The 27,158-nt window shown below is 49.3% G+C and overlaps 1 protein-coding gene across 8 annotated transcripts in view; it reads left to right on the top strand.

Annotated features, from left to right (window-relative positions):
- Window positions 1-27,158, top strand: part of ZNF644 (zinc finger protein 644) — a 292,172-nt gene that overhangs the window by 73,598 nt on the left and 191,416 nt on the right. For 5 of the 8 annotated variants that reach the window (XM_030205642.1, XM_030205644.1, XM_030205641.1 and 2 more), the window contains exon 3: window positions 16,008-16,095. The exons of 2 other annotated variants lie outside the window; for them this stretch is intronic. The gene's annotated coding sequence lies outside the window, so the exon portion shown is untranslated. Of the gene's footprint in view, window positions 1-15,793; window positions 15,926-16,007; window positions 16,096-27,158 lie in introns of all 8 variants that reach the window. One more of the 8 variants, XM_030205648.1, reaches the window with a different exon arrangement.

Genomic DNA, 27,158 nt, shown 5'->3' with positions numbered 1-27,158 from the left:
CTCATTCTTACAGTTCCCAGCACAAACAGGTACTTGCAGAGGAACTCACCACCCTTCTACAGGCGCAAGCGGTCAAATCCGTTCCACCAGGGGGAGAAGGGCTGGGATTCTATTCCAGGTACTTCCTTGTGCAAAAGAAAACAGGGGGGGATGTGTCCCATCCTAGACCTAAGGGCCCTGAACAAATTTCTAGTCCAAGAAAAGTTCAGGGTAGTTTCCCTCGGCACCCTTCTTCCCATGATTCAGGAAAAGGATTGACTATGCTCTCTGCACTTAAAGGATGCTTACACCCACATCTTGATACTTCCAGGTCACAGGAAGTATCTTCGATTTCGGCTGGGAACACAGCACTTTCAGTGCCATGTACTGCCTTTTGGCCTGGCTGTAGTCGTAGCGTCGCTATGCAGACTGGGAGTGCGTTTCCTTATCTCGATGATTGGCTGGTGAAGAGCACCTCGAAGGAGGGTGCTTTGGAGTCTATGCAAATGACTATTCGGGTGCTAGAGTTGCTGGGGTTCGTCATAAATTATCCCGTCCCATCTCACCCCAGTCCAAACAATGGAATTCATTGGAGCCCTGTTGAACACTCAGACAGCTTGAGCTTATCTTCCCGAGGCAAGGGCGGACAACCTTCTGTCCCTGGTGTCCATGGTTCGAGCAGCTCAGCAGGTCACGGCTCGGCAGATGTAACATAGTAGATGACGGCAGAAAAAGACTTGCACGGTCCATCCAGTCTGCCCAACAAGATAACTCATGTGTGTTACTTTTTGTGTATACCCTACTTTGATTTGTACCTGTGCTCTTCAGGGCACAGACCGTATAAGTCTGCCCAGCACTATCCCTGCCTCCCAACCACCAGCCCCGCCACCGGTTCTGGCACAGACCATATAAGTCTGCCCAGCACTATCCCCGCCTCCCAACCACCAGTCCCGTCTCCCACCACCGGCTGTGGCACAGACCGTATAAGTCTGCCCAGCACTATCCCTGCCTCCCAACCACCTGCCCCGCCTCCCACCACCAGCTCTGCCACCCGATCTCGACTAAGCTCCTGAGGATCCATTCCTTCTGCACAGGATTCCTTTATGCTTATCCCACGCATGTTTGAATTCCGTTACCGTTTTCATTTCCACCACCTCCCGCGGGGTGGCATTCCAAGCATCCACTACTCTCCGTGAAAAAATACTTCCTAACATTTTTCTTGAGTCTGCCCCCCTTCAATCTCATTTCATGTCCTCTCGTTTTACCGCCTTCGCATCTCCGGAAAAGGTTCGTTTGCGGATTAATACCTTTCAAATATTTGAACGTCTGTATCATATCACCCCTGCTTCTCCTTTCCTCCAGAGTATACATGTTTAGTTCAGCAAGTCTCTCCTCATATGTCTTGTAACGCAAATCCCATACCATTCTCATAGCTTTTCTTTGCACTGCTTCAATTCTTTTTACATCCTTAAGTTACGGCCTCCAAAACTGAACACAATACTCCAGGTGGGGCCTCACCAACGACTTATACAGGGGCATCAACACCCCCTTTCTTCTGCTGGTCACACCTCTCTCTATACAGCCTAACAACCTTCTGGCTACGGTCACCGCCTTGTCACACTGTTTCGTCGCCTTCAAATCTTCAGATACTATCACCCCAAGATCCCTCTCCCCGTCCGTACCTATCAGACTCTCCCCGCCTAACATATGTTTCCCGTGGATTTCTATTCCCTAAGTGCATCACTTGCATTTCTTCGCATTGAATTTTAATTGCCAAACCTTAGACCATTCTTCTAGCTTCCTCAGATCCTTCTTCATGTTTTCCACTCCCTCCCGGGTGTCCACTCCGTTACAGATCTTAGTATCATCTGCAAATAGGCAAACTTTACTTTCTAACTCTTCGGCAATGTTACTCACAAATATATTGAACAAATATTGTGACTTCTGAGGCACATGGCCTCCACAGTTCATGTAATGCCTATGGCACGTCTACATATGAGATCAGCTCAATGGACCCTAGCTTCCCAGTGGTTTCAAGCGGGGATCTAGAAGATGTAGTCCAACTGTCCACCAGCTTTCGAAATTCTCTTCAGTGGTGGACTATTCAATCCAATTTGACCATGGGGCGACCATTCCAAGTTCCTCAGCCAGAGAAAGTGCTGACGACGGATGCATCTGTCCTGGGATGGGGAGCTCATGTAGATGGACTCCACACTCAGGGAGCCTGGTCCTTTTAGGAAAAAGGTCTTCAGATCAACCTCCTGGAATTAAGGGCGATCTGGAATGCTCTAAAGGCTTTCAGAGATTGGCTGTCCCAACCAAGTAGTATTAATTCAGGCAGACAATCAGGTTGCCAATGTATTACACCAACAAGCATGGGGGCACCGGAACTCGCCCTCTGTGTCAGGAAGCTGTCCAGATGTGGCTTTGGGCACGCCGTTACGGTATGTTTCTCCAAGCCACTTATCTGGCAGGTGTAAACAGTCTGGCCAACAGACTGAGCAGGATAATGCAACCTCACAAGTAGTCACTGAACATTGGCGTAGTCCGCAAGATCTTCCGAGCGTGGGGCACCCCCTCGGTTGATCTGTTTACCACTCAGATCAATCACAAAGTCCCTCAGTTCTGTTCCAGGCTTCAGGCCCATGACAGACTAGTGTCCGATGCCTTTCTCCTACATTGGGGGACAAGCCTTTTGTATGCGTATCCTCCCATACCTCTAGTAGGGAAGACTTTGCTGAAACTCAAGCGAGACTGCGGAACCATGATCCTGATTGCACCCTTCTGGCCGCGTCAGATTTGGTTCCCTCTTCTTCTGGAGTTGTCCTCTGAAGAACCGTGAAGATTGGACCATTTTCCGAACTTCATCACTCAATACGAGGGGTCGCTTCTACATCCCAACCTCCAGTCTGTGGCTTTCACGGCGTGGATGTTGAGAGCTTAGAATTCACCTCCTTGGGTCTTTCAGAGGGTGTCTCCCGAGTCTTGCTTGCTTCCAGGAAAGATTCCACAAAGAGGTGTTACTCTTTTAAATGGAGGAGGTTTGCTGTCTGGTGTGACAGCAAGGCCCTAGATCCTCTTTCTTGTCCTACACAGACCCTGCTTGAATACCTTCTACAATTTTCAGAGTCTGGTCTCAAGACCAACTCTGTAAGAGTTTACCTTAGTGCGATTAGTGCATTTCATTGCCGTGTAGAGGGTAAGCCTATCTCTGGACAGCCTTTAATTGTTCGCTTATTGAGAGATTTGTTTTTGTCGAAGCCCCCGGTCAAACCTTCACCAGTGTCATGGGATCTGAACGTCATTCTCTCCCAGCTGATGAAAGCTCCTTTTGAGCCACTGAATTCCTGCCATCTGAAGTACTTGACCTGGAAGGTCGTTTTCTTGGTGGCTGTTACTTCAGCTCGTAGAGTCAATGAGCTTCAGGCCTTGGTAGTGCATGCACCTTATATCAAGTTACATCACAACAGAGTAGTCCTTCACACGCACCCTAAGTTCCTGCCGAAGGTGGTGTCGGAGTTCCATCTGAACCAGTCAATTGCCTTGCCAACATTCTTTCCCTGTCCTCATATCCACCCTGGCGAAAGCATTTGCATACCTTGGACTGCAAGAGAGCATTGGCCTTTTACGTGGAGCGGACAAAGCCCTTTAGACAGTCCGCCCAGTGGTTTGTTTCTTTCGATCCAAACAGGAGGGGAGTCGCCATCGGAAAACGCATTATCTCCAGTTGGCTAGCAGATTGCATTTCCTTCACTTATGCCCAAGCTGGGCTGACTCTGGAAGGCCATGTCACAGCTGCTAATGTTACAGGCGTGGCTGCGTCAGTGGCTCACTTAAAATCAGCCTCTATTGACGAGATTTGCAAGGCTGCAATGTGGTCCTCAGTCCACACATTCACATCTCACTACTACCTTCAGCAGGACACCCGACGCAACAGTCGGTTTGGGCAGTCGGTGCTGCAGAATCTGTTCGGGGTTTAGAATCCAACTCCATCCCCTAGACCCATTTTTGTTCTGTTGCAGGCTGCATTCTCAGTTGTTTATGGTTTCAGGTCAATCTCTGTTATGTCCTCGCCGTTGCGAGGCCCAATTTACCAGTGTTCATTGTTTTGAGTGAGTCTGGTTGCTAGGGATACCCCACATGTGAAAACAAGCAGCCTGCTTGTCCTCGGAGAAAGCGAAGATACATACCTGTAGCAGGTATTCTCCAAGGACAGCAGGCTGATTGTTCTCACAAACCCGCCCACCTCCCCTTAGGAGTTGGTGTTATTATTTGCATTTTGACTTAACTGAGCGGGAACGCTCACGAGACAGGCAGGAAGCCGATCCGCGCACGTGCTCCAGAAGACTCTGGCAAGATTTTTAAATATTTTGCTTGCAAAATGGCCGGTTCCCGGGCCGATGCGGACATCGACCCACATGTGAGAACAATCAGCCTGCTGTCCTCGGAGAATAATTGCTACAGGTATGTATCTTTGCTCAACCTGAAATGGAACAGAATTTGTAAAATGACAAGGGAGTCCCTCTTACTACCTAGAACACACCTACAATTGTGTAAATCTATCATGTGTTTGTAAAAGCCGACATTCAAAACCACGTACTGGATTAAAAATCATTTGACCCATGAGCTACTGTGTGCCATTATTAAGATGCATCTTCTGGCAACCTATTTTTATAATCTGCGAATAAAAAACAATAATCAAGTTAATGATTGCTCGTCATTGGAAGAACAGTATCAAAACTTACGGTTGTCCACTGGTGTGCGTAAAACGCTTTGCCTTCAGTGCCCGTCAGTTTTCCCAGCACTGGAGGCAGGTTGCCAGAAGACGTATCTTAATAATGGCACACAGTAGCTCATGGGCCAAATGATTTTTAATCCAATACGTGGTTTTGAATGTCGGCCTTTACAAATAAATGATAGATTTACACAATTGTAGGTGTGTTCTAGGTAGCAAGAGGGACTCCCCTGTCAGTTTACAAATTCTGTTCCGTTTCAGGTTGTATCCTTTACCTAAAGAACTGTTCAGCCTTTTCTGTATATGCACTCTTGATTTACGTACGTGATGAGAAGCTACAATGATGAGAATAGTATGTACATATTCCACTGATCCACAGCTTAATAGCTCATGGGTCATGAGCCAAATGATTTTTAATCCAGTCCGTGGTTTTGAATGTCAGCTTTTATAAATGACAGATTTGCACAATTGTAGATGTGTTTTAGGCAGCAAGAGGTACATGCAAGTAGGGACTAACTCCCCTGTCGGTTTATAAATTCTGCTCCGTTTCCGGTTGTGTCCTTCCTGCTGGTTTTTTCCAAGAACTTAATGTTCCAAGATTGATGTGAACAAGTGAGTGCCCTTTTAGATTACACGTTTTAATATGGGTATCATGCATTATTAATTATTTTTTAATTTTGTTTCTGAATTTTATTTTCATTGTTTTAATTCACTATTTCCTGTTTTTGTTAGTTAGCATCCACTGCTGTCCAAGCATTTCATTAGACGGCTTATACCTTAGGTATGTGTCCTATTTGCATTTTTAATATTTAGGCTGTATCACATGTTTTGTCAATACATGATCAAGGGTCTATTACAGTTTGATTGTTCCTTGTTTGCATCAGCATCAATATTAGTTTAATGTGGGCATGATCCATATGTGTAGATATATACACATGTATTTTTAATAAATTTTCTCTTTTGCTTTTATTAGTTATTGCTTACCTGCCTTGTTTATTTATATATATATATATATATATATATATATATATATATATATATATATATACTAGTAAAAAAGGCCCGTTTCCGTAACAAATGAAACGGGCGCTAGCATGTGGTTTGGGTTTTTTTTTTTTTTTTCCCCTGTTTGATATTAAGGGATATAAGTGTTTTCAAAAAAGAGCTTTACTATAAAAACATGTTTGTCGGGTTTAGGTAAAAATCCTTACCAGTCACATAGTTTCAAACAACCTTTGGAGAGTGTGTGTTGAGATGGTCTGTGTGAGAGAGAGTGAATGTGCGTTTGTCTGTGTGTCACACAGAGAGACAGAGACTGGTTGCCAGCATGTGTGAGAATGAGAGTATGTGGCAGGGTCCCCCCTCCCTCCCTCCCAGTTCCCTGGTCTTTATGTCAGTTGCAGGGATTTCCCCCTCCCCCCTCCCCCCTCCCCAGGCTTGCAAAGTGTCATGGAGCAGAGTGTGGCTTTGAGGGTGTTTATGGCTGCAGAGATGATATAGAGTGATTCAGATAGCAATTGAGTATGCATGTATTTTTGTTTACATTCTGTGGTTTTTTTGGGGGGAGGGGTGTTTCTGTTAATGTATGTGTTTGTGGTGCATTGTCTGTGCATGTGTGACAGAGCATGTGTGACCGAGTTAGTTTGTGTGTGTGTGCAGGTTGTTGGTGGGGGTTTTTTTTTTAAACTTTTGTTTTTGGGGAGGGGGTTGGGGGATGTGCTGTGCTTGCAAGCTGTTTCTTTGTCTGTGGGGTTTGTGTAGGTAGATCTTTGTTTTGGTGAAATGTAAGGGTGTTTGTAGGGGGGTCAGTGTTTGCAGAGTGCTGGATAGATGTTTCTCTTTTTTTTTAAGCTTCTTTGGTGTTGTGCTGAGGCAGCAGTGTTTGTTTACGTGGGCGGAAGGGAGGTTATTTTTGCGATCGTTTTTTTTTTGGCCTTTTATGGCTCCTGTAGGTTTTCCTTTGAAAAGAAAAGCAGTGTGTGAAGCTGAGCTGGAGGCATTCTCAGTGGGATGGCTTCACCACCACGAACTTACGAACCCTTATCGTTCTGCTGTGACTTCATTACCTTTGTCCTCAGAACGTTCAGGGTGCGTTTTATTATAGTAGATATATATATATATATATATATATATATATATACACACACACACACACACACACACACACACACACACACTAGTAAAAAAGGCCCGTTTCTTCTCTGGTCTCAGGACCCCTCTTCCCCCTTTGTTCTCAGTACCCCTCCCCCCTCTCCCTTTTCCCTCCCCCCTCTCTGAACTGTGGACCCCCTACACCCCCCCCCCCCAAGTTGCCACCACTACCACCCTCCCCCCCATGTGGCCACCGCTGGTCCCGTCCACCCGCCCCCCCCCCAGGTCACACCAGCCACTGATGCACCGTGGCCCCCCCCCAAGGTGGCAGCAGCCAGTGCACCACCGTCCCCCCCCCCCCCCCCCCAAAAACAGGGTGCCGGCGCTTCCATCCACCCCGTGTCCTACATCAGCTGAGCGCCGCTCCCCCCCCCCCCCCGTCTTCATCAAATAGAGAAACAAGATTTAAAAGTTAACCTGCGAAAATGTTTTTACGAACGAATTGGAGCCCCGCAGCCAGCCATGGGTTGTGAGCTGTGCAGCTGCTCCTCCTCTCAGTGTTGACGTCAGTGCCCCTGGACTGGAGGTGTACCCCGTAGCGACGTGAGAGGAGGCAGCTTAACTTTTTAAATTTGTTTTTTCTATCTGACGGAGGGGGGGGGGGGGGGGGGAGTGGCGCTCAGCTGATGTAGGACAGACGGTGGGTGTGAGCGGCGGCGACCTGTTTTTGGGGGGGGGAGGGTGGAGCAGTGGGTGTTGCGACTTTGGGGGGGGTGGAGGGTGGAGCAGTGGGTGTTTTGACCTGGGGGGGTGGAGGTGGTGAGCGGTGGCAACATATTAGGGGGGTGGAGGGTGGTGGTGGTGGTAACTTGGGGGGGGGTTAAGGGTGAGGGGCGGTGATTGGGGGGCCGTGGCGTGGTAGTGTTGGGAAGTTGGTAGGGGTGAGGGGCGGGGACTTTGGGGGGGTGTGGGCGTCTGGCTCGGTGATTCCTTCGGTCTCTCCCTCCCTCCCTCGGACGTTCAGGCTGGCTGCCTGCTTGCCTGCCTGCTTCCCTCCCTTCCTTCTCTCTCATGGGTGTGCTTTTTGTTTGGTCGTGTGTATGTGCTCCGCCCTCAACGTCATCACGTTTGACGCGAGGGCGGGGCACAGACATGGTGAGTTGGAGGGCAGGGGATATATATATATATCCCCTGCCCCCCCCCCTCCAGCCACTCCTCCACTTTAATCAGCATATATTAAATTCCCCCCATGTGCTACAGAAAAGCACTGAGCACATTCTATATAATAAAACGCATCTCCAACATTCTGAAGCCAAGAAAGTGAAGCTAAAAGTTCCGGAACGTTGCAGGAATGTTTGAAGGTTTCGCTCTCTCGGCTTCAGAACGTTGGAGGTGCGTTTTATTATATAGGATATGTGTGCAGTTTTAAATATATCTGTGTGTGTTTTTTCGGTCAATTTTGTTATTTTATTGATAAAATTTTATATTACTGTTAACTATGTATATATTTTTAAAGTATTATAACGTGGGTATGATGTCTTGGTCATGGTTTGTTACAGAGTGTGTAATATTATTGTCTTTTTGATATAGTTTTTATTATTGTGTTTATATTTTTCTCATATTTGCTATTTTATGTGTTTTATTACTTTAGCCCCTGACGCAGCCCTTCTGCCCGAAACACGGCCTGTGTCGGGCAATATTCTGGTATATGGTGTATGGTACTATCAATAAAGTTTTAAAATAATCTTTATTACTGATCTGCTGTTCTGTTTTCCATGCTCTCTGGAACAATCCAGTATTTTTCTCTGTCCTTTGACAAGTTCTCCTCTGTGTCTGCACCGCACAGTGTGGTCAATCTTAATGGCTGCTCCCAGGTCACAGTCTCGAGGTCGTACCTGGTTGAGCTTGGAACTTGGCTTTGCAGCCCCCAGTCGTGCTCCTTAGTGCCACTGGGCAAAGCTTTCTTGGTCCTGAGGGATTTTGCTGGATGGGTGCAGGTCCCCATCCTCCCCTCCCCACTTTCCCATTCATTGTGTTCGGGTGTGTCCCCATGGGCTCCCTTTGTAGCTCTCAAGTGCCTAAATTCCCCCAAAATTTCCCTGGGCAGCTTTTTTTCCCCCTGTTTAAGGAATAATGCTTTTTGCTGCTCCTGTCACTTTAAGAAAAAAAAAAAAAAAGCAGAGTAGCCCTGAACAGGGAAATCATCTACTTAGAGGTTGAGGGATTTCCCTGTAATTAAGAGGATTTCCCTTAATTTACACCCCCAGAGAACACAGTATAGTGCAGGAGCCAGATCCCTGGGCTGATGCAAGTTCGGGCAGTGTCAGGCTTGTGTCTGCCTGACAATATAGCCAGGGATGCCCTCCGGGAAGTTTTGCTGTGTGTGTGCAGGCACTGGCAGCTCAGTACGGCTGCCAGTTCTATGCACACACAGAGCGATGGGCTGTTTACGACTTTGGAAATGGCCGGGGGGGGGGGGGCATTCCAGAGTTATGTTCCCCCCCCCCCCCCCCCACACACACACACACAGTCCCTATTTTGGTGGGAATGTCAGCCATTTAGGATTTCATCTTTTGCTGCTTTTCAGCACCAGGAACCCATTCCTTCCATATCTGGGCTCATGGGGGGGGTGGGGGGGCACTAGCTCCCCTACCCCCCTCAGGTCCATTTGGGGGGTCCCAGTTGGTCCTCTGGAGCTTTTTGGCTCCAGAGCTTAGCACAGTTGGCCCGACAGCAGTTGAAGTCAGGCAAGGGATCTCCCCTCTGGTGGGGGCCCTAGTTTGGGTTCTAAGTGGCGTGGGACCGAGGGGAGGGTGCCAGATGCGCTGATTTTGTTGAAGGAGGGTGGGAGGACTCTGAGGCCTTTTCAGACTTTGTCCACAGGGTACTCTGAGTCTGAAGTTCCCACATCTCGAGAAGCTGAGGAAGAGCAGTCCCATGTAATCGTCGCTTTCATCAAGAGGAGTTTTCTCATCTTATTGACAAGCTCACTAATTCCCTTTCTGCTAAAGGTGCATGCTGGGCCCCTCTTCGCAAGGCTCTTATCTGCTTGATGATGGCAGAGCTGCATTGAGCCTGCCATGAGTGGGAAATGTACCAAAAAAATAAATCTCGATGGTCACTTTAGAGGTGCCAGGGCTCTGGATCATAAGGGAAAGGGGACTTGATATACCGCCTTTCTGGGGTTTTTGCAAGTACATTCAAAGTGGTTTACATATATTCAGGTACTTATTTTGTACCAGGGGCAATGAGGGTTAAGTGTGTTGCCCAGAGTCACAAAGAGCTGCAGTGGGAATCAAACTCAGTTCCCCAGGATCAAAGTCCATTGCACTAACCACTAGGCTACTCCTCCGCTCCATAAGTATTGCCATACTGGGAGAGACCAAAGGTTCATCAAGCCCAGCATCCGGTTTCCAACAGTGGCCAATCCAGGTCACAAATACCTGGCAAAATCCCCCAAAGGTACAAAACATTTTATACTGCTTATCCCAGAAATAGTAGATTTTCCCCAAGTCCAATTTAATAATGGTCTGTGGACTTTCCCTTTAGGAAGCCATCCAAACCTTTTTAAAAACTCTGCTAAGCTAACCGCGTTTACCACATTCTCCGGCAATGAATTCCATAATTTAATTACACGTTGAGTGAAGAAACGTTTTCTATGATTCATTTTAAATTTACTACTTTGTAGCTTCATCGCATGCCCCCTAGTCCTAGTATTTTTGGAAAGCATAAACAGACGTTTCATAGCTACCCGTTCAACTCCAGTCATTTTGTAGACCTCTATCATATCTCTTCTCAGCCGCATTTTCTGCAAGCTGAAGAGCCCTATCTGCTTTAGCCGTTCCTCATAGGGAAGTCGTCCCATCCTGTTTATCATTTTCATTGCCCTTCTCTGCACCTGTTCTAATTCCACTATATCTTTTTTGAGATGTGATGAGGAGAATTGAACACAGTATTCGAGGTGCGGTCGCACCGTGGAGCAATACAAAGGCATTATAACGTCCTCACTTTTGTTTTCCATTCCTTTCCTAATACCTAACATTTTATTTGCTTTCTTAGCCTGAGCAGCTAGGTTGAAAGATATTGATCCATTCCTAAGGTGGACGCTGTGGTCACGACGGTCCATAAGGCAATTGTTGTGCTGGTCCAGGGGGGCTCTGCTGTGAAGCAGCTCTGTGACAAGGTGGAGCAGCAGCTCTGCCTGTTCTTCTCTGTGGGAACGTCCAGCATTCAGACCACTATTTGTGGTGGTTATGTGGCAAGGGCCATACTGCGGTGATTACAGCAGCTCCTGGAGTCCCCAGAGGTGACTCGCCTGGAGTTGGGGACAGCTTTTTAGGTGAATGTTTTGTATGATCTGGTCCGCTTAGCTTCTCGCTCAGTGGCTGGCTTCGGTGGTTGAGGCTTCACCACTGGGTGGCGGGGTTAGCTTCCATAAAGCTGTTGTTAACTGCCCTTTATTTGTTGCATTTGTATCCCACATTTTCCCACCTATTTGCATGCTCAATGTGGCTTACATTGTTCCATCATGGCAATCGCCATTTCCGGAGTGAGAGATACAAGTGCTATTACATTAGAGATCATGCTTGGTATAATAGATTGAACAGTCAAGTATATAGAGTTCATAGGTGGTGGTTGCTCTTTGAAGAGGACCTAGAGAAAGTGGTTAAGGATATGGAGAAGGCATGACCTCTCTGGCTTCTGTGTTGCAGCAGAAAAGCTCACAGCGTTTCTCTCTTCCAAGAGGCACGTTGTCCCGGTGTAAGTTGGCTCCTTCATTCCCATCTTGGAACTTAGAGGTCAACACTTGTCTCAGGGTCCAACACTTTCTGATAGAGATATTATGCTCAGTGATGGCCTCAGTGCGTCCAGGGAGGCTCATCTTCATATCCGTGTTGTGAATCATCAGATGATTGATGTGCTTTTGTGTGCTGGGCAAGCATTTTCAGTTCTGGGCCTTGCCCTCTGACCTGGCTGTGGCGCCACGCAAGTTTTCCAAGGTGTTGATGGTATCAGAGTATCTTTGGTGCCAGGAGATTAGGTTCACCTGGCTGATTCAGGCAGATTCATGAGCAGAGTCCAGTCAGGCCACCGATGAGGCCATTTCCCTTCTGGAGTCCTTGGGTTGGATTATGAATCGGAAACACACGGATTTGGTTCTGAAGTTTGCTTCGACAGATGCTGGGAGATGGTGTTTCTCCCGGAGGAGTGGGTGGAGAAGCTTCTGGCGCAGTAAGGTCAGTTGTGCAAGCTTCTGCGCCCCATGATCTGGGACTGTTTGTAGCTCCTGGGCTCCATGGCAGTGTCTTTGTAGGTGGTACCTTGGGTGAGACATAATATGTGCTCTTAGCAGGCCGTGCTATTCTGGTGGGTTCTGGCCTCTCAGGACTTCAGTCTTCTGCTTAGGCCTAAGGCCAGGCTCAGTTTGGCTTGGTTTGACAGTCTGGAGAACCTGAGGGGGGTCCCTCTGGTTTCTCCTCTATTGGTGCTGATCACCACAGATTCAAGTCTCCTTAGCTGGGAACTCACTGTCTGAGGTGAGTAGCACAGGGCACCTGGTCCATCTGCTGTAGTTTCAGCCAATCCTCCTGGAAAAGAAAGTGGCCAGAGCAATATCAGACAATGCAACTGTAGTGATGTACGTCAATAGGTGATGTCAAGACAATGCAACAGTAGTGATGTACATCAATAGGCAGGTTGAGATCCGGAGTCTGGTGAGCCTCTGTCGCTGTGCGGAAATGCATCTGCAGGCTTTTTCAGTGGTCCATATTGTGGGCAAGAACAATGTGCAAGCGGGCTTTTCTCAGTTGATCTCTTCTGGATCCGGAAGATTAGGAGCTGGGGCAGTACTACTACTACTACTTAACATTTCTATAGCGCTACTAGGGTTACGCAGTGCTGTACAAAGCAACAAAGAAGGACAGTCCCTGCTCAAAGGAGCTTACAATCTAAAGGACGAAATGTCAAATTGGGGTAGTCTAGATTTCCTGAGTAGAGGTATAGTGGTTAGGTGCCGAAGGCGACATTGAAGAGGTGGGCTTTGAGCAAGGATTTGAAGATGGGCAGGGAGGGGGGCTGGCGTATGGGCTCAGGGAGTTTATTCCACGCATGGGGTGAGGCGAAGCAGAAAGGGCGGAGCCTGGAGTTGGTGGTGGTGGAAGAAGGGCAGTAGGTCTTTAAGCTCATAGTGGACTGCTGAGGGCCTCCTCAGTTTGACTTGATGGCTTCTCAAGCTAATGCAAAGGTGGAACGCCCCTTCTGTCAATTGGAGGGACCTGACTTCTCAGGGAATAGATGCCTTGGTTCAGCCTTGGCCGGTAGCTGAGCGCTATAGAAATGCTAAATAGTAGTAGTAGTAGTAGCTGCTTTGTGTTCCCTCCATAGCAACTGGTGGGCTGAGTATTGTGCAGGATTGTGTCTCATCCTCATTTGGTCGTGCTAGTGATGCCGAATTGGCCCCCCAGACTTTGGTATGCTTATCTCCGGTGCCTGCTGGAGGCAACCCTCGTCCTCTGACTAGGGGCAGGTAGACATGGAGGATATGGATCCCTTTTGGCTTTCGGTATGGCCATCAAAAGATGGTGTTTAGAGAAGCGTGGGTTTTCCCCTGCAGTGATTTCTGCACTGCTAAGGTCCAGGAACACCTTTATGTCCCTGGCTTATGTTATGGTTTGGCGAATTTTTGAATCTTGGTGCAGGACACAGGCCCTATCCCTCTGGAGGACTCAGGCTTCTTGAGCTCCCTGAGATTCCAGGTGGTGGCTCTTTCTAGCTTTTGGAGGAAAGTGAAAGGCACCTCTCTGGCTCTGCACAAGGAGGTGGCTCTATTCTTGACATGAGTGGCCCATTTGTGCCCTCCGCTGCTTCTTTCTTTCCTTTGTGGGACCTCAGTTTGGTTCTCTGGGCGTTGTTGGTAGCTCCGTTTGAGCCCTTGCACTTGACTTCCATGAAAAGACCTCACACTTAAGACTGTGTTTCTGGTAGTGATCACCTGTGCTTGGAGGGTCTTGGAAATTTAGGCCCTATCGTGCCAGGAGCCATATCTGTTCTTTGCAGAGATTTTGGTGTCCTTGCATGTGGTTCCATCCTTTCTGTAGATGGTGCTGTCTGTTCCGTGTGAATCGGGAGATGTGTTTTCCCTCCTTGGGGGGGAGGGGGGCTTCTTGGGGGGGAGGGGGATGTTTCATAAACTCGGTGTCCGATGGTTGCTTCTTTGGTACCTGAAAAAGACAAAGGAGTTTCTTCTCTCTGATCATCTCCTTGTGCTCTTTCATGGCAGCCTCTAAGACTTTTATTGAGAGGTGGATTAAGGGAAAGGGAAATGGGACTTGATATACCGCCTTTCTGAGGTTTTTGCAACTACATTCAAAGCGGTTTACATATATTCAGGTACTTATTTTGTACCAGCGGCAGTGGAGGGGTTAAGTGACTTGCCCAGAGTCACAAGGAGCTGAAGTGGGCATTGAACTCTGTTCCCCAGGATCAAAGACCACTGCACTAACCACTAGGCTACTCCTTCACTCCATTGAGTCCATGTACATTGGTATGGGTCATCCAGTACCTCAAGAACTGAATGCTCATTCAACCATGGCTCAGGTGGCATCCTGGGTGGAGGTCCGGGCTGTTATGCCTAAGGAATTTGCAGGTAGCAATGCGGTCTTTGCTCTAGTCCTTTGCTAAGCACTACCGGTTAGATATTCTTGCCAGGGTCCGTTCAGAGCAGCCATTCAGGGGGCTTTCTTTCCCCACCTATTAGGTCTGCTTTGGTACATCCCGCTGGTTCAGAACAGTGTAAGCCGACGCAAAGGAGGGAGAAATTAAGTCTTATGTGATAATTTTCTTTTCTTTAGTCATCGCCACTGTTCTGAAATCCCACACTTGGAAGACCTCGGCCCGGGGTTAGATATGCTCTATCTTTTCCTATTAGAAGTTTATTGAAGAAAAAAAAAGATCTGATTCTAATTGGCAGCCATACCGGATTCCCGTGACATGGTTATTCCTTGGTATATTCAGGGTTGTGAGTGCCACTTTGTAGTGTTTTGCTACCTCACTTATTTATTTGTTACATTTGTATCCCACATTTTCCCACCTATTTGCAGGCTCAATGTGGCTTACATAGTACTGTAGGAGTTTGCCAAGAACAGTAGAAAAACAAATACAAGGTGATATTGTGGTTGAATAAAGGGTCCATATCTTTCAGGCATAAGGGGATCAGAGAGAGGGAAGGTTAAATAGTGTCCAATACAATCGCTGGATTTGCTGCATTGCAGGGTGTTGGCATCTATGTTGGGTCAATAGTGTATGCCCTTTTAAATAGTTTTTAGTAATTTCCTGAAGTTTAGATGCTCGTAGATATTTTCACTCCTTTTGGCAGTGTGTTCCATAGTTTTGTACCTAAATAAGAGAAGCTGGATGCATAGGTTGTTTATTATTTGAGACCTTTGCAGCATGGATAATAGAGGTTTAGATAAGTTCGAGTTAATCTGGAACTGTTCCTATTTGGCAAGTCTATGAGGTCAATCATGTATCCTGGGACTACGCCGTAGATAATTTTGTGGATCAGGGTACAGATTTTGAAGGTAATGCGTTCCTTAATAGGGAGCCAGTGCAGTATTTCTCGGAGGGGTCTGGCACTTTCGAATCGGGTCTTACTGAATATCAGCCTGGCTGCTGTATTCTGGGCTGTCTGGAGTTTCTTTGTGAGTTGATCTTTGCATCCCACGTAGATTCCGTTACAGTAATCTGCATGGCTTAATACCATTAATTGTATTCATTTACAAAATGTTTCGGGAAGAAGGGTTTTAGGTGTTAAGTTTCCACATTGAATGGAACATTTTCTTTGTTGTGGAGTTTACTTTGCTTTCAAGAGTAAGGTTGCGGTCTATTATGACGCCGAGTATCATTGCAGTTGCAGTAGTTGATGGAGCTGGGTGCGTTGCAAAAAGAAACTTTCTGTTGCTTGGGCTGATGCATATTGCTTTGTTCCAGAGAGCACCACAGATATTGTAACAGGTGATGTGACTGGTGGAATTCAGTTTTCTCTACCTCCATCTGCTGATGGGAAGTGATAACACCCGCTGGTTCAGAACAGTGGCGTTGACTAAAGAAAAAAATTATCAGGTAAGACATAATTTCTCCTTTATTTTATTCAATTTTTATTCTGCCTTAGCAGTTATTGGTACATGTTTTAACACTTTATTAGGTCATCATTGCATCTGAACTTGAATTGGGCCTGTGGTAAGGGAATCCTGGACTAAATTATGAAACATACTGCATCTTGAAGTTTGTAGGTAGGTGTAAACAATACATATACTTTCCAAATTTTTGTGTTTGAATCTATTTATTGAAAATGTTTAAAGTTCTTTCTCCGAGGACAAGCTGGCTGCTTGTTCTCATTAATGGGTGACGTCCACGGCAGCCCCTCCAATCGGAAACTTCACTAGCAAAGGCCTTTGCTAGTCCTCGCGCGCCCATGCGCACCGCGCATGTGCGGCTGTCTTCCCGCCCAAACCGGCTCGTGTTTGTCAGTCGTCTTTTGTCTGCGCTCGGGACGGTCGTGTTTGCGCCGTTTCGCGCCCCTCAAAGTTGACCCTCGCGTGTCTTCGCGATTTTGCAAAAACAAACAAACAAACAAGACCTCGGTCTTGTCCCTTCCCGTGTGTCCAGTTTGTTTCCCCGACGTAAGTTTCCTTTCGCTTTCGGAGTAGGCCTTTTTTGGGGCCTCGGTACGGGTTTTTCTCTCTCCCTTATTTTTGGTGCCCTTCGTCGCCATTACGAATTTTGATTTCGCTGGCATGATTTTTCCGCCCATGTCATTGAAGTCTCCCAGCGGCTTCAAGAAGTGCACCCAGTGCGCCCGGGTAATCTCGCTCACTGATAGGCACGCTTCGTGTCTTCAGTGTCTGGGGGCTGGGCACCGCCCACAGGCCTGTAGTCTTTGTGCTCTTTTACAAAAGAGGACTCAGGTTGCGAGATTGGCCCAGTGGAACATGTTGTTCTCGGGCTCTTCGTCGACAACAGCACCGGAGTCATCGAGTGCATCGACGTCGGCAGCAACAAGACCTTCGACCTCGGCATCGACTGCATCGAGGTATCGACCCTCTGCATCGTCGGTACCGAGACATTGGAAGGCTGCGTCGGCGTCGGTGGTATCGGGACCTCCGCTGTTGCTGATGTCGTCGGACGGTGGTCCGACTGGAGTGCAGGTGAGGGCTGTCCATTCCCCTGCTGGTGGCGGTTGTTACAAGAAATGATTTATCTTGGGGGAAAGAGCTCTAGAGCACTCGCTATTGTTTATAATTTAAGAGGTGGGTCTCCTCCTACCCTGAGGGCTCCTGCAGTACAACCCCCCCCGAGACCGACCTTCTTCGGCCTCGGCCCCGAGGAAGCTCCGGTGACATGCTTTGTCTGAAAAAATCAAAGAAGCATCGACACCGGTCCCCTTCCCGCGTCGGTACCGAGAGCTCTGGGTCGCCGAGGGAGTCGGCGCCCAGTAGGCATCGGCACCGAGAGGACCGCTCACCTTCTGTTCAGGAGGTGTCGATGCGCTCCACCTTGGACAGCCCGGAACAGCCTCCACGCCCGGAACAGACTCTGACCTCGACGCCTGCATCGGCTTCCATGTCTTTCTCCACAGCCGCTCTGCAAGAGAGTCTCCGGGCTGTTCTCCCAGAGATCCTGGGAGAGCTGTTGCGCCCTTCCCCTCCGGTACCAGGGGTGCTTGCGCCACCGGTACCGTCGAGTGAGGCGCCGGCAGGCCCCTTGCCCGGGGTGAGGTCTCCGACATCGGTACCGCTTGCGGTATCGACTGCGGCCACCTCCCAGGAAGGCTCCCCGACGACGTCGGCGGAGGGCGCTTCGCCGGTGCGGGCGAGGGAGTCTACCTCACGACGATATCGCCGTGTTTCCACGGAGTCGAGTCGGGCACGGCTTCAGACACAGGTTCATGAACTTGTGTCTGATACCGATGGTGAGGCCTCGTGGGAGGAGGAGGAGGACATCAGATATTTCTCTGACGAGGAGTCTGATGGCCTTCCTTCTGATCCCACTCCCTCCCCTGAGAGGCAGCTTTCATCTCCCGAGAGTCTGTCTTTTGCGGCCTTTGTCTGGGAGATGTCTACTGCCATCCCCTTCCCGGTGGTCGTGGAGGATGAGCCCAGGGCTGAAATGTTTGAGCTCTTGGACTATCCTTCTCCACCTAAGGAAGCGTTCACAGTACTCATGCATCATGTCCTAAAAAAGACATTGCTGGCGAACTGGACCAAGCCTCTAACTAATCCCCACATTCCCAAGAAGATAGAGTCCCAGTACCGGATCCATGGGGATCCAGAGCTGATGTGCACTCAGTTGCCTCATGACTCTGGTGTGGTGGATCTGGCCCTAAAGAAGGCTTAAGAGTTCTAGGGAGCATGCTTCGGCGCCCCCGGGCAAAGACTCTAGAACCTTGGACTCCTTTGGGAGGAAGGCCTACCATTCTTCTATGCTCGTGGCCAAAATTCAGTCTTACCAGCTCTACACGAGCATCCACATGCGGAACAATGTGCGGCAGTTGGCGGGTTTGGTGGACAAGCTCCCTCCTGAGCAAGCCAAGCCGTTTCAGGAGGTGGTCAGGCAGCTGAAGGCGTGCAGAAAATTCCTGGCCAGAGGGGTATATGATACCTTTGATGTTGCGTCCAGGGCCGCTGCTCAAGGTGTGGTGATGCGCAGACTCTCATGGCTGCGTGCCTCCGACCTGGAGAATAGGATCCAGCAGCGGATTGCGGACTCCCCTTGCCGAGCGGACAACATTTTTGGAGAGAAAGTCGAACAGGTGGTAGAGCAGCTCCACCAGCGGGATACCGCTTTCGACAAGTTCTCCCGCCGGCAGCCTTCAGCATCTACCTCCTCAGGTAGACGTTTTTATGGGGGAAGGAAGACTGTTCCCTACTCTTCTGGTAAGCGTAGGTACAATCCTCCTCCTCCACAGCCTGCAGCCCAGGCTAAGCCCCAGCGCGCGCCTCAGCAAGGCCCTGCGGCTCCCCAGCAAAAGCAGGGGGCAAGCTTTTGACTGGCTCCAGCAGAGCATAGCCGACATCAACGTATCAGTGCCGGGCGACCTGCCGGTCAGGGGGAGGTTGAAAGTTTTTCACCAAAGGTGGCCTCTCATAACCTCCGACCGTTGGGTTCTTCAAATAGTCCGGCAAGGATACACCCTCGATTTGGCCTCGAAACCTCCAAATTGTCCACCAGGAGCTCAATCCTACAGCTTCCAGCACAAGCAGGTACTTGCAGAGGAACTCTCCGCCCTTCTCAGCGCCAATGCGGTCGAGCCCGTGCCATCCGGGCAAGAAGGGCTGGGATTCTATTCCTGGTACTTCCTTGTGGAAAAGAAAACAGGGGGGATGCGTCCCATCCTTGACCTAAGGGCCCTGAACAAATATTTGGTCAAGGAAAAGTTCAGGATGCTTTCCCTGGGCACCCTCCTCCCCATGATTCAGGAAAACGACTGGCTATGCTCTCTGGACTTGAAAGACGCCTACACGCACATCCCGATACTGCCAGCTCATAGGCAGTATCTGCGATTTCAGCTGGGCACACGTCACTTCCAGTACTGTGTGCTACTCTTTGGGCTCGCCTCTGCGCCCAGAGTGTTCACGAAGTGCCTGGCTGTAGTAGCAGCGGCGCTTCGCAGGCTGGGAGTACACGTGTTCCCCTATCTCGACGATTGGCTGGTGAAGAACACATCCGAAGCAGGAGCTCTACAGTCCATGCAGATGACTATTCACCTCCTGGAGCTACTGGGATTTGTGATAAATTATCCAAAGTCCCATCTTCTCCCAGTACAGAGACTCGAATTCATAGGAGCTCTGCTGGATTCTCGGACGGCTCGTGCCTATCTCCCAGAGACGAGAGCCAACAACTTGTTGTCCCTCGTCTCTCGGGTGAGAGCGTCCCAGCAGATCACAGCTCGGCAGATGTTGAGATTGCTGGGCCACATGGCCTCCACAGTTCATGTGACTCCCATGGCCCGCCTTCACATGCGATCTGCTCAATGGACCCTAGCTTCCCAGTGGTTTCAGGCTGCTGGGGATCTAGAAGACGTGATCCACCTGTCCACGAGTTTTCTCAAATCCCTGTATTGGTGGACGATTTGGTCCAATTTGACTCTGGGACGTCCTTTCCAAATTCCTCAGCCACAAAAAGTGCTGACTACGGATGCGTCTCTCCTGGGGTGGGGAGCTCATGTCGATGGGCTTCACACCCAGGGAAGTTGGTCCCTCCAGGAACGCGATCTGCAGATCAATCTCCTTGAGTTACGAGCGGTCTGGAACGCTCTGAAGGCTTTCAGAGATCGGCTGTCCACCAAATTATCCAAATTCAGACAGACAACCAGGTTGCCATGTATTACATCAACAAGCAGGGGGGCACCGGATCTCGCCCCGTGTGTCAGGAAGCCGTCAGCATGTGGCTGTGTGCTCGCCGTCACGGCATGGTGCTCCAAGCCACATACCTGGCAGGCGTAAACAACAGTCTGGCCGACAGGTTGAGCAGGATTATGCAACCTCATGAGTGGTCGCTCAACTCCAGAGTAGTGCGCCAGATCTTCCAGGTGTGGGGCACCCCCTTGGTAGATCTCTTTGCATCTCGAGCCAACCACAAAGTCCCTCAGTTCTGTTCCAGACTTCAGACCTACGGCAGACTGGCATCGGATGCCTTCCTCCTGGACTGGGGGGAAGGTCTGCTGTATGCTTATCCTCCCATACCTCTGGTGGGGAAGACTTTGTTGAAACTCAAGCAAGACCAAGGCACCATGATTCTGATTGCTCCTTTTTGGCCGCGTCAGATCTGGTTCCCTCTTCTTCTGGAGTTGTCCTCCGAAGAACCATGGAGATTGGAGTGTTTTCTGACCCTCATCACACAGGACGAAGGGGCGCTTCTGCATCCCAACCTCCAGTCTCTGGCTATCACGGTCTGGATGTTGAGAGCGTAGACTTTGCCTCTTTGGGTCTGTCAGAGGGTGTCTCTCGTATCTTGCTTGCTTCCAGGAAAGATTCCACTAAGAGGAGTTACTTCTTTTTATGGAGGAGGTTTGCTGTCTGGTGTGACAGCAAGGCCCTAGATCCTCGCTCTTGTCCTACACAGACCCTGCTTGACTACCTTCTGCACTTGTCTGAGTCTGGTCTCAAGACCAACTCTGTAAGGGTTCACCTTAGTGCAATCAGTGCATACCATTACCGTGTGGAAGGTAAGCCGATCTCAGGACAGCCTTTAGTTGTTCGTTTCATGAGAGGTTTGCTTTTGTCGAAGACCCCCGTCAAACCTCCTACAGTGTCATGGGATCTCAATGTCGTTCTCACCCAGCTGATGAAACCTCCTTTTGAGCCACTGAACTCCTGCCATCTGAAGTACTTGACCTGGAAGGTCATTTTCTTGGTGGCAGTAACTTCACCTCGTAGAGTCAGTGAGCTTCAGGCCCTGGTAGCCCAGGCCCCTTACATCAAATTTCATCATAACAGAGTAGTCCTCCGCACTCACCCTAAGTTCTTGCCGAAGGTAGTGTCGGAGTTCCATCTGAACCAGTCAATTGTCTTGCCAACATTTTTTCCCCGTCCTCATTCCTGCCCTGCTGAACGTCAGCTGCACACATTGGACTGCAAAAGAGCATTAGCCTTCTATCTGGAGCAGACACAGCCCAACAGACAGTCCGCCCAATTGTTTGTTTCTTTTGATCCCAACAGAAGGGGAGTGGCTGTGGAGAAACGCACCATATCCAATTGGCTAGCAGATTGCATTTCCTTTACTTACGCCCAGGCTGGGCTGGCTCTTGAGGGTCATGTCACGGCTCACAATGTCAGAGCCATGGCTGCGTCAGTGGCCCACTTGAAGTCAGCCACTATTAATGAGATCTGCAAAGCTGCGACGTGGTCATCTGTCCACACATTCACATCTCATTACTGCCTGCAGCAGGATATCCGACGCGACAGTCGGTTCGGGCAGTCAGTGCTTCAGAATCTGTTCGGGGTTTAGAATCCAACTCCACCCCCCTAGGCCCATGTTTATTCTGTTCCAGGCTACACTCTCAGTTAGTTGGATAAATTGTTAGGTCAATCTCAGTTACGTCCTCGCCGTTGCGAGGCCCAATTGACCATGTTTGTTGTTTTGAGTGAGCCTGGGGGCTAGGGATACCCCATCAGTGAGAACAAGCAGCCTGCTTGTCCTCGGAGAAAGCGAATGCTACATACCTGTAGAAGGTATTCTCTGAGGACAGCAGGCTGATTGTTCTCACAAACCCGCCCGCCTCCCCTTTGGAGTTGTGTCTTCCCTTGTCTTTGTCTTGCTACATATGGGACTGACGAACACGAGCCGGTTCGGGCGGGAAGACGGCCGCGCATGCGCGGTACGCATGGGCGCGCGAGGACTAGCAAAAGCCTTTGCTAGTGAAGTTTCCAATTGGAGGGGCTGCCATGGACGTCACCCATTAGTGAGAACAATCAGCCTGCTGTCCTCGGAGAATACCTTCTACAGGTATGTAGCATTCGCTTTATGGAATACTAGTAAAAAAAGGCCCGTTTCTGCCTGAAATGAAATGGGCGCTAGCGGGCACGGGACTGCCTTCCCCTCCCCTTATGCTACTATCCCTGGTAGTGTAGAGGTACCTGTTCGCTCGGGGCAGGAAAGAAAGAGCCCCCTGTTTCCTGCCTGTATCGCTGCTGATAGCTGCCTGCTGCATCCTGTGCGAGTCCGGCTCTCGGCATTTCAAAATGGCCGCCGAGAGTTGAAGTCTCGCGAGGCTGTATTCCATAAAGCGAATGCTACAGGATGCAGCAGGGCAGGAAAGCGGGGGCTCTTTCTTTCCTGCCCCGAGCGAACAAGTACCTCTACACCACCAGGGATAGTAGCGTGAGGGGAGGTGACGGGGGGAGGGAAGGTGATGGGGGGAAGAGGGGGCGACCTGGTGTGGGGCGGTAGCGTGAACGGGGCGGGGCGATGGCTCGAAAGGGGCGGGGTGATGGGCACGTCCTCGGTGGCTTGCTTTTGTTAGGCTGTGTGCAGCGATTCGTTGGAAGGGGAGCGTGTTTCCCTACTCCTTCCCATTCGTTCATTTGCGTTGTGTACTTGTTCCGCCCTCGACGTCATCACGTGTGACACGAGGGCGGGGCATGGAGACATGGTGAGTGTTGTGGCTTCACCACCGTGAACTTACGAACCGGTGTCTGAGTGGCTGCAGTGACGTCAGTGTCTTAAGAACGTTGAGGGTGCGTTTTATTATAGTAGACTAGTAAAAATGGCCCGTTTCTGGCGCAGATGAAACGAGCGCTAGCGGGCACGGGACTCCCTTCCCCTCTTCTCCCACACGTGATGACGTCGAGGGCGGAACACGAAAACAAATTTATGCACGGGGAGCAGTAGGGATACTCCTCCCCTTCCAACAAATCCCAGCCGCCGCTGACGTGCACATGAACCCCACCCCTTTCGCCACATAGCCCCACCCACGGTAGCACATGCTTAACCTCACCTCCCTCCCTCCCTCCCTGTCACCTCCCCTTACGCATGTCTCCCTGGTGGTCTAGAGGTACCTGTTCCGTCAGCCCAGGAAAGAAAGAGCCCCCTCTTTCCTCCCGTAGCGGTGGCTTCCTTGCTGCATGGTGTGGGAGTCCGGCTCTCGGCGTTTCAAAATGGCCGCCGAGAGTTGAAGTCTCGCGAGGCAGCTTGAACTCTCGGCGGCCATTTTGAAACGCCGAGAGCTGGACTCCCACATCATGAAGCAAGGAAGCCACCGCTACGGGAGGAAAGAGGGGGCTCTTTCTTTCCGGGGCCGACGGAACAGGTACCTCTAGACCACCAGGGAGACATGCGTAAGGGGAGGGGAGGTGACAGGGAGGGAGGTTGGTGAGGTTAAGCGTGTGCTACTGTGGGCGGGGCTATGTGGCGAAAGGGGCGGGGTTCATGTGCACGTCAGCGGCGGCTGGGATTTGTTGGAAGGGGAGGAGTATCCCTACTGCTCCCCGTGCGTAAATTTGTTTTTGTGTTCCGCCCTTGACGTCATCACGTGTGACGCGAGGGCGGGACATGAAGATGTGGTGGCTTCACCACCATGAAACCACGAACCGGTGTGTGAGTGACTTCGGTGACGTCAGTGTCCTCAGAACGTTGAGGCTGCATTTTATTATAGTAGATTAAATAATCCCAGAATACTTGTAGACGAAAACACAGTCCGCTGGCCTGTTTCCCACTTTTTGGATGTTTTTTTTCTGTTTCACATGTTCATTGTGGTAATTTAGTGCTTAATAGATCATAAAGTTAATTTGGAGCTTAAATGCATAATCAATATAGCAGGCACTAAGGAGCATGTTTACTAGTTTTTGCATCTACTACATCTTAAGTGCAAAACCTAAGGTGCAGTAAATAAACTTGTGTGGTCAGCATCTGTCCTGTATTAACATGCCTGTACAGATAGTACAGGAGCAATGGCCCTTGTATGGTAGATTGACCTTTATTGACAGTACTGTGAAATTACTACTGTGGACTCAGAACTACAATTTTGAATCCAGAGTGGCTATGGGGCAGTAGCGGAGAGGACTCACTCCTGTCCCATCCATGAGATTACCAGGGAGACCCACTGAATCCCAGGGGGAAGGGAGTTTCTGTTCAGTGGGGGCTGATTTTGAGGGAGGTGTTGTTGGGCAAGGGGGGGAAGGATTCTATGTTGTAAGGGCCATAACTGTAATATCTGGCTATAGTGTGGTAATGTCCTGCACTCTCAGTGCCAGCTATGCCCTATCTCTGCTCATGACCTATCAGGATCCCATCCCTATCTGTGCTTTGTAGTTAGTGTAACATTTTTATAGGGTTGGCTGGTTTTAGTGTGCTGTTGTCATTAGCACAGGTTTATGCTAATGGCTACTGTTTGCTGTTACTCGGGCTAATGATTTATTTAGCACAATCTAGTATACAAGCCCCTAAATGTTTTAATACACACTACCAACCATAATGTACTTCAACTAATGCACATCTGTAATATATTTTAACCAGTACATAAGTACATGTAATGCTATGCAGAAATCTGCTTCCTTTGCAGAAAATGCAGTAAGGATAACAGATTGTTTTTAAACTTCTATGCAGTTTTTTTATTTTATTTTTTTAAACTTCAGAGACTTGACTGATTTAAATTCATGTTCATAGTCTACAACTGTTTTTAGATTTCCAGGAAGCCACACATATGTAGAGGATAGACTATTAAAAATTCTTTCATGTTGATATTACCATTTACCTGGAAGATGCATTGCATGTTGCTGTGATTTTCATAATCTATTAATGTGTGATTTTGTAATTATTGAAATGTATACTAAACGGATGTCTCTGCACCAGTAAATGAAACTCTAAAATTGAGCATGTAATAAGCAAAAACTTGTTAGCAGCTTTAATGAGTGTTGAATCACAGCTAGAGGAAACTGCTGGTTATTTTCAACTGCAAAAATGTATTCATTTATAGAGAGTCATGTCCAAGGTGCGTATTAATACATTTCAGTTCAGGGAAAACATTTTCTTTCTTGCTAAAGTATCACTAATCTAAGCGGAGATAATTTTATGGTATTAATTAGCTGATGGTCATCTTATCAAGGTATACATATTTACAAAAATGTTCTTTAACATAAAGCATGTGCTAAGTTAGTTTGTACAGGTTTTTAGAAGAATTAGAACAACTGTAGTAGTTATCATATTCAGGAGGTTGCTCATACCCCGCCTATGAATCTGACCCCAGATCCATTTCCCATGAAGAGCATGGGTACCTGAAACACTGAGTACACCAGTAGACAAGGAATTCCCAGGCTGGAGGAGAGGAGAGGTCACAGATGCCCAGAAGACTTTGTGAGGGGTTAGCGAAAAGAGAAGCCCTGAGCAATGGGGAGGATCCAAGATGGCGCCGTAGTGCGTTAAAGCAACAGACACGCTCAACTATTCTCGTTTTCGACTCGCTGCGTGGAACGGCTCTTACTCCCCCGATGATGGGGAAAAGGAGAGGGAAGGTGCGGGATGTTCCCTCAACCCCCAACGGGACCCACCTTCCAAAGCAGACGACACTTGAGAGATTTGGGCTGACGTGTGGACCCATGCAGGCTTCTTCTCCTTCTGTCGGAGCTGACACATCGGTGTCGGCCGGCAGCGAAGACGGGGTTTCCTTAAGCCCCGTCCTGCGTACGGCTCCCCCACAACCAGGAAGGAACGCTGTGAAGTCAAGTCCTGCCGTCGGCACTCCGAATGCTGAGATACCGTTTGAGCAGGGAGGGAACCTGCCCACATCAAGGGAGAATGAGACCAGCCTGCTTGAAATTGATATTCCACCACAAGTTTTGTCTCAACAGATAGTAAGCACTCTCAAACAGACTGTGAATTCTCCCACTCCTGGTATTTCTTCTGGGGCTTTGAAAAAAACAGCCGTAGTGACAATGGAGTCACTCTGGGACTTGATATTTGATTTGCACGCCTCTCTTCAAATATTGATATTAAAAAACACTAGTGAAATTAAGGTTCTCCGAGGACTAGCAGGCTGCTTGTTCTCACTGATGGGTGACGTCCACGGCAGCCCCTCCAATCGGAACACTTTCTAGCAAAGTCCTTTGGTAGTCCTCGCGCGCCGATGCGCACCGCGCATGCGCGGCCGTCTTCCCGCCCGAACTGGCTCGTGCCAGCCAGTCTTCTTTTGTCCGCGCTCGGTACGGTCGTGTTTCGCCGTTCGCGCCCCGAAAGTTGACCTCGCGCGTCGTTTTTCGACTTAGCTTTAAAAAAAAAAAAAAAGTCGGAAGGAGACCTTTTCGGTCTGCTCCCTTCCTGTACTTCTAGTTTTGCCCTGGTAAGTTTTCTTTCGTCGTCGGGGTAGGCCCTATTTAGGCCTCGGTTCGAAGTTTTCTTCCCCCTCTTTTTGTGGTGCCATTTTCGCCATTTCGAGTTTTGATCTCGCCGGTGCGATTTTTCCGCCCATGACATCGAAGTCTTCCAGCGGCTTCAAGAAGTGCACCCAGTGTGCCCGGGTAATCTCGCTCACTGACAGGCACGCGTCGTGTCTTCAGTGTCTGGGGGCTGGGCACCGCCCGCAGGCCTGTAGTCTGTGTTCCCTTTTGCAAAAGCGGACTCAGGTAGCGAGATTAGCCCAGTGGAACGTTTTGTTCTCGGGCTCTTCGTCGGCATCGGCACCGGGAGTATCGACTGCTTTGACGTCGTCGGCGCCCGGACCTTCATCTTCGCCACCGATTGCATCGAGTGCATCGAGGCATCGAACCTCTGCATCGGGGCGACATCGGAGGGCTGCGTCGGCGTCGGTGGTATCGAGACCTCCTCGTCTGCTGATGTCGTCGGAAGGTGGTGCTTCGTCTGG

Source organism: Microcaecilia unicolor, chromosome 6 (genome assembly GCF_901765095.1).
Source record: "Microcaecilia unicolor chromosome 6, aMicUni1.1, whole genome shotgun sequence".
Lineage (NCBI taxonomy): Eukaryota > Metazoa > Chordata > Amphibia > Gymnophiona > Siphonopidae > Microcaecilia > Microcaecilia unicolor.
The sequence above is the reverse complement of the archived record's forward strand: the minus strand, read 5'-3'. Positions and strand labels throughout refer to the sequence as shown.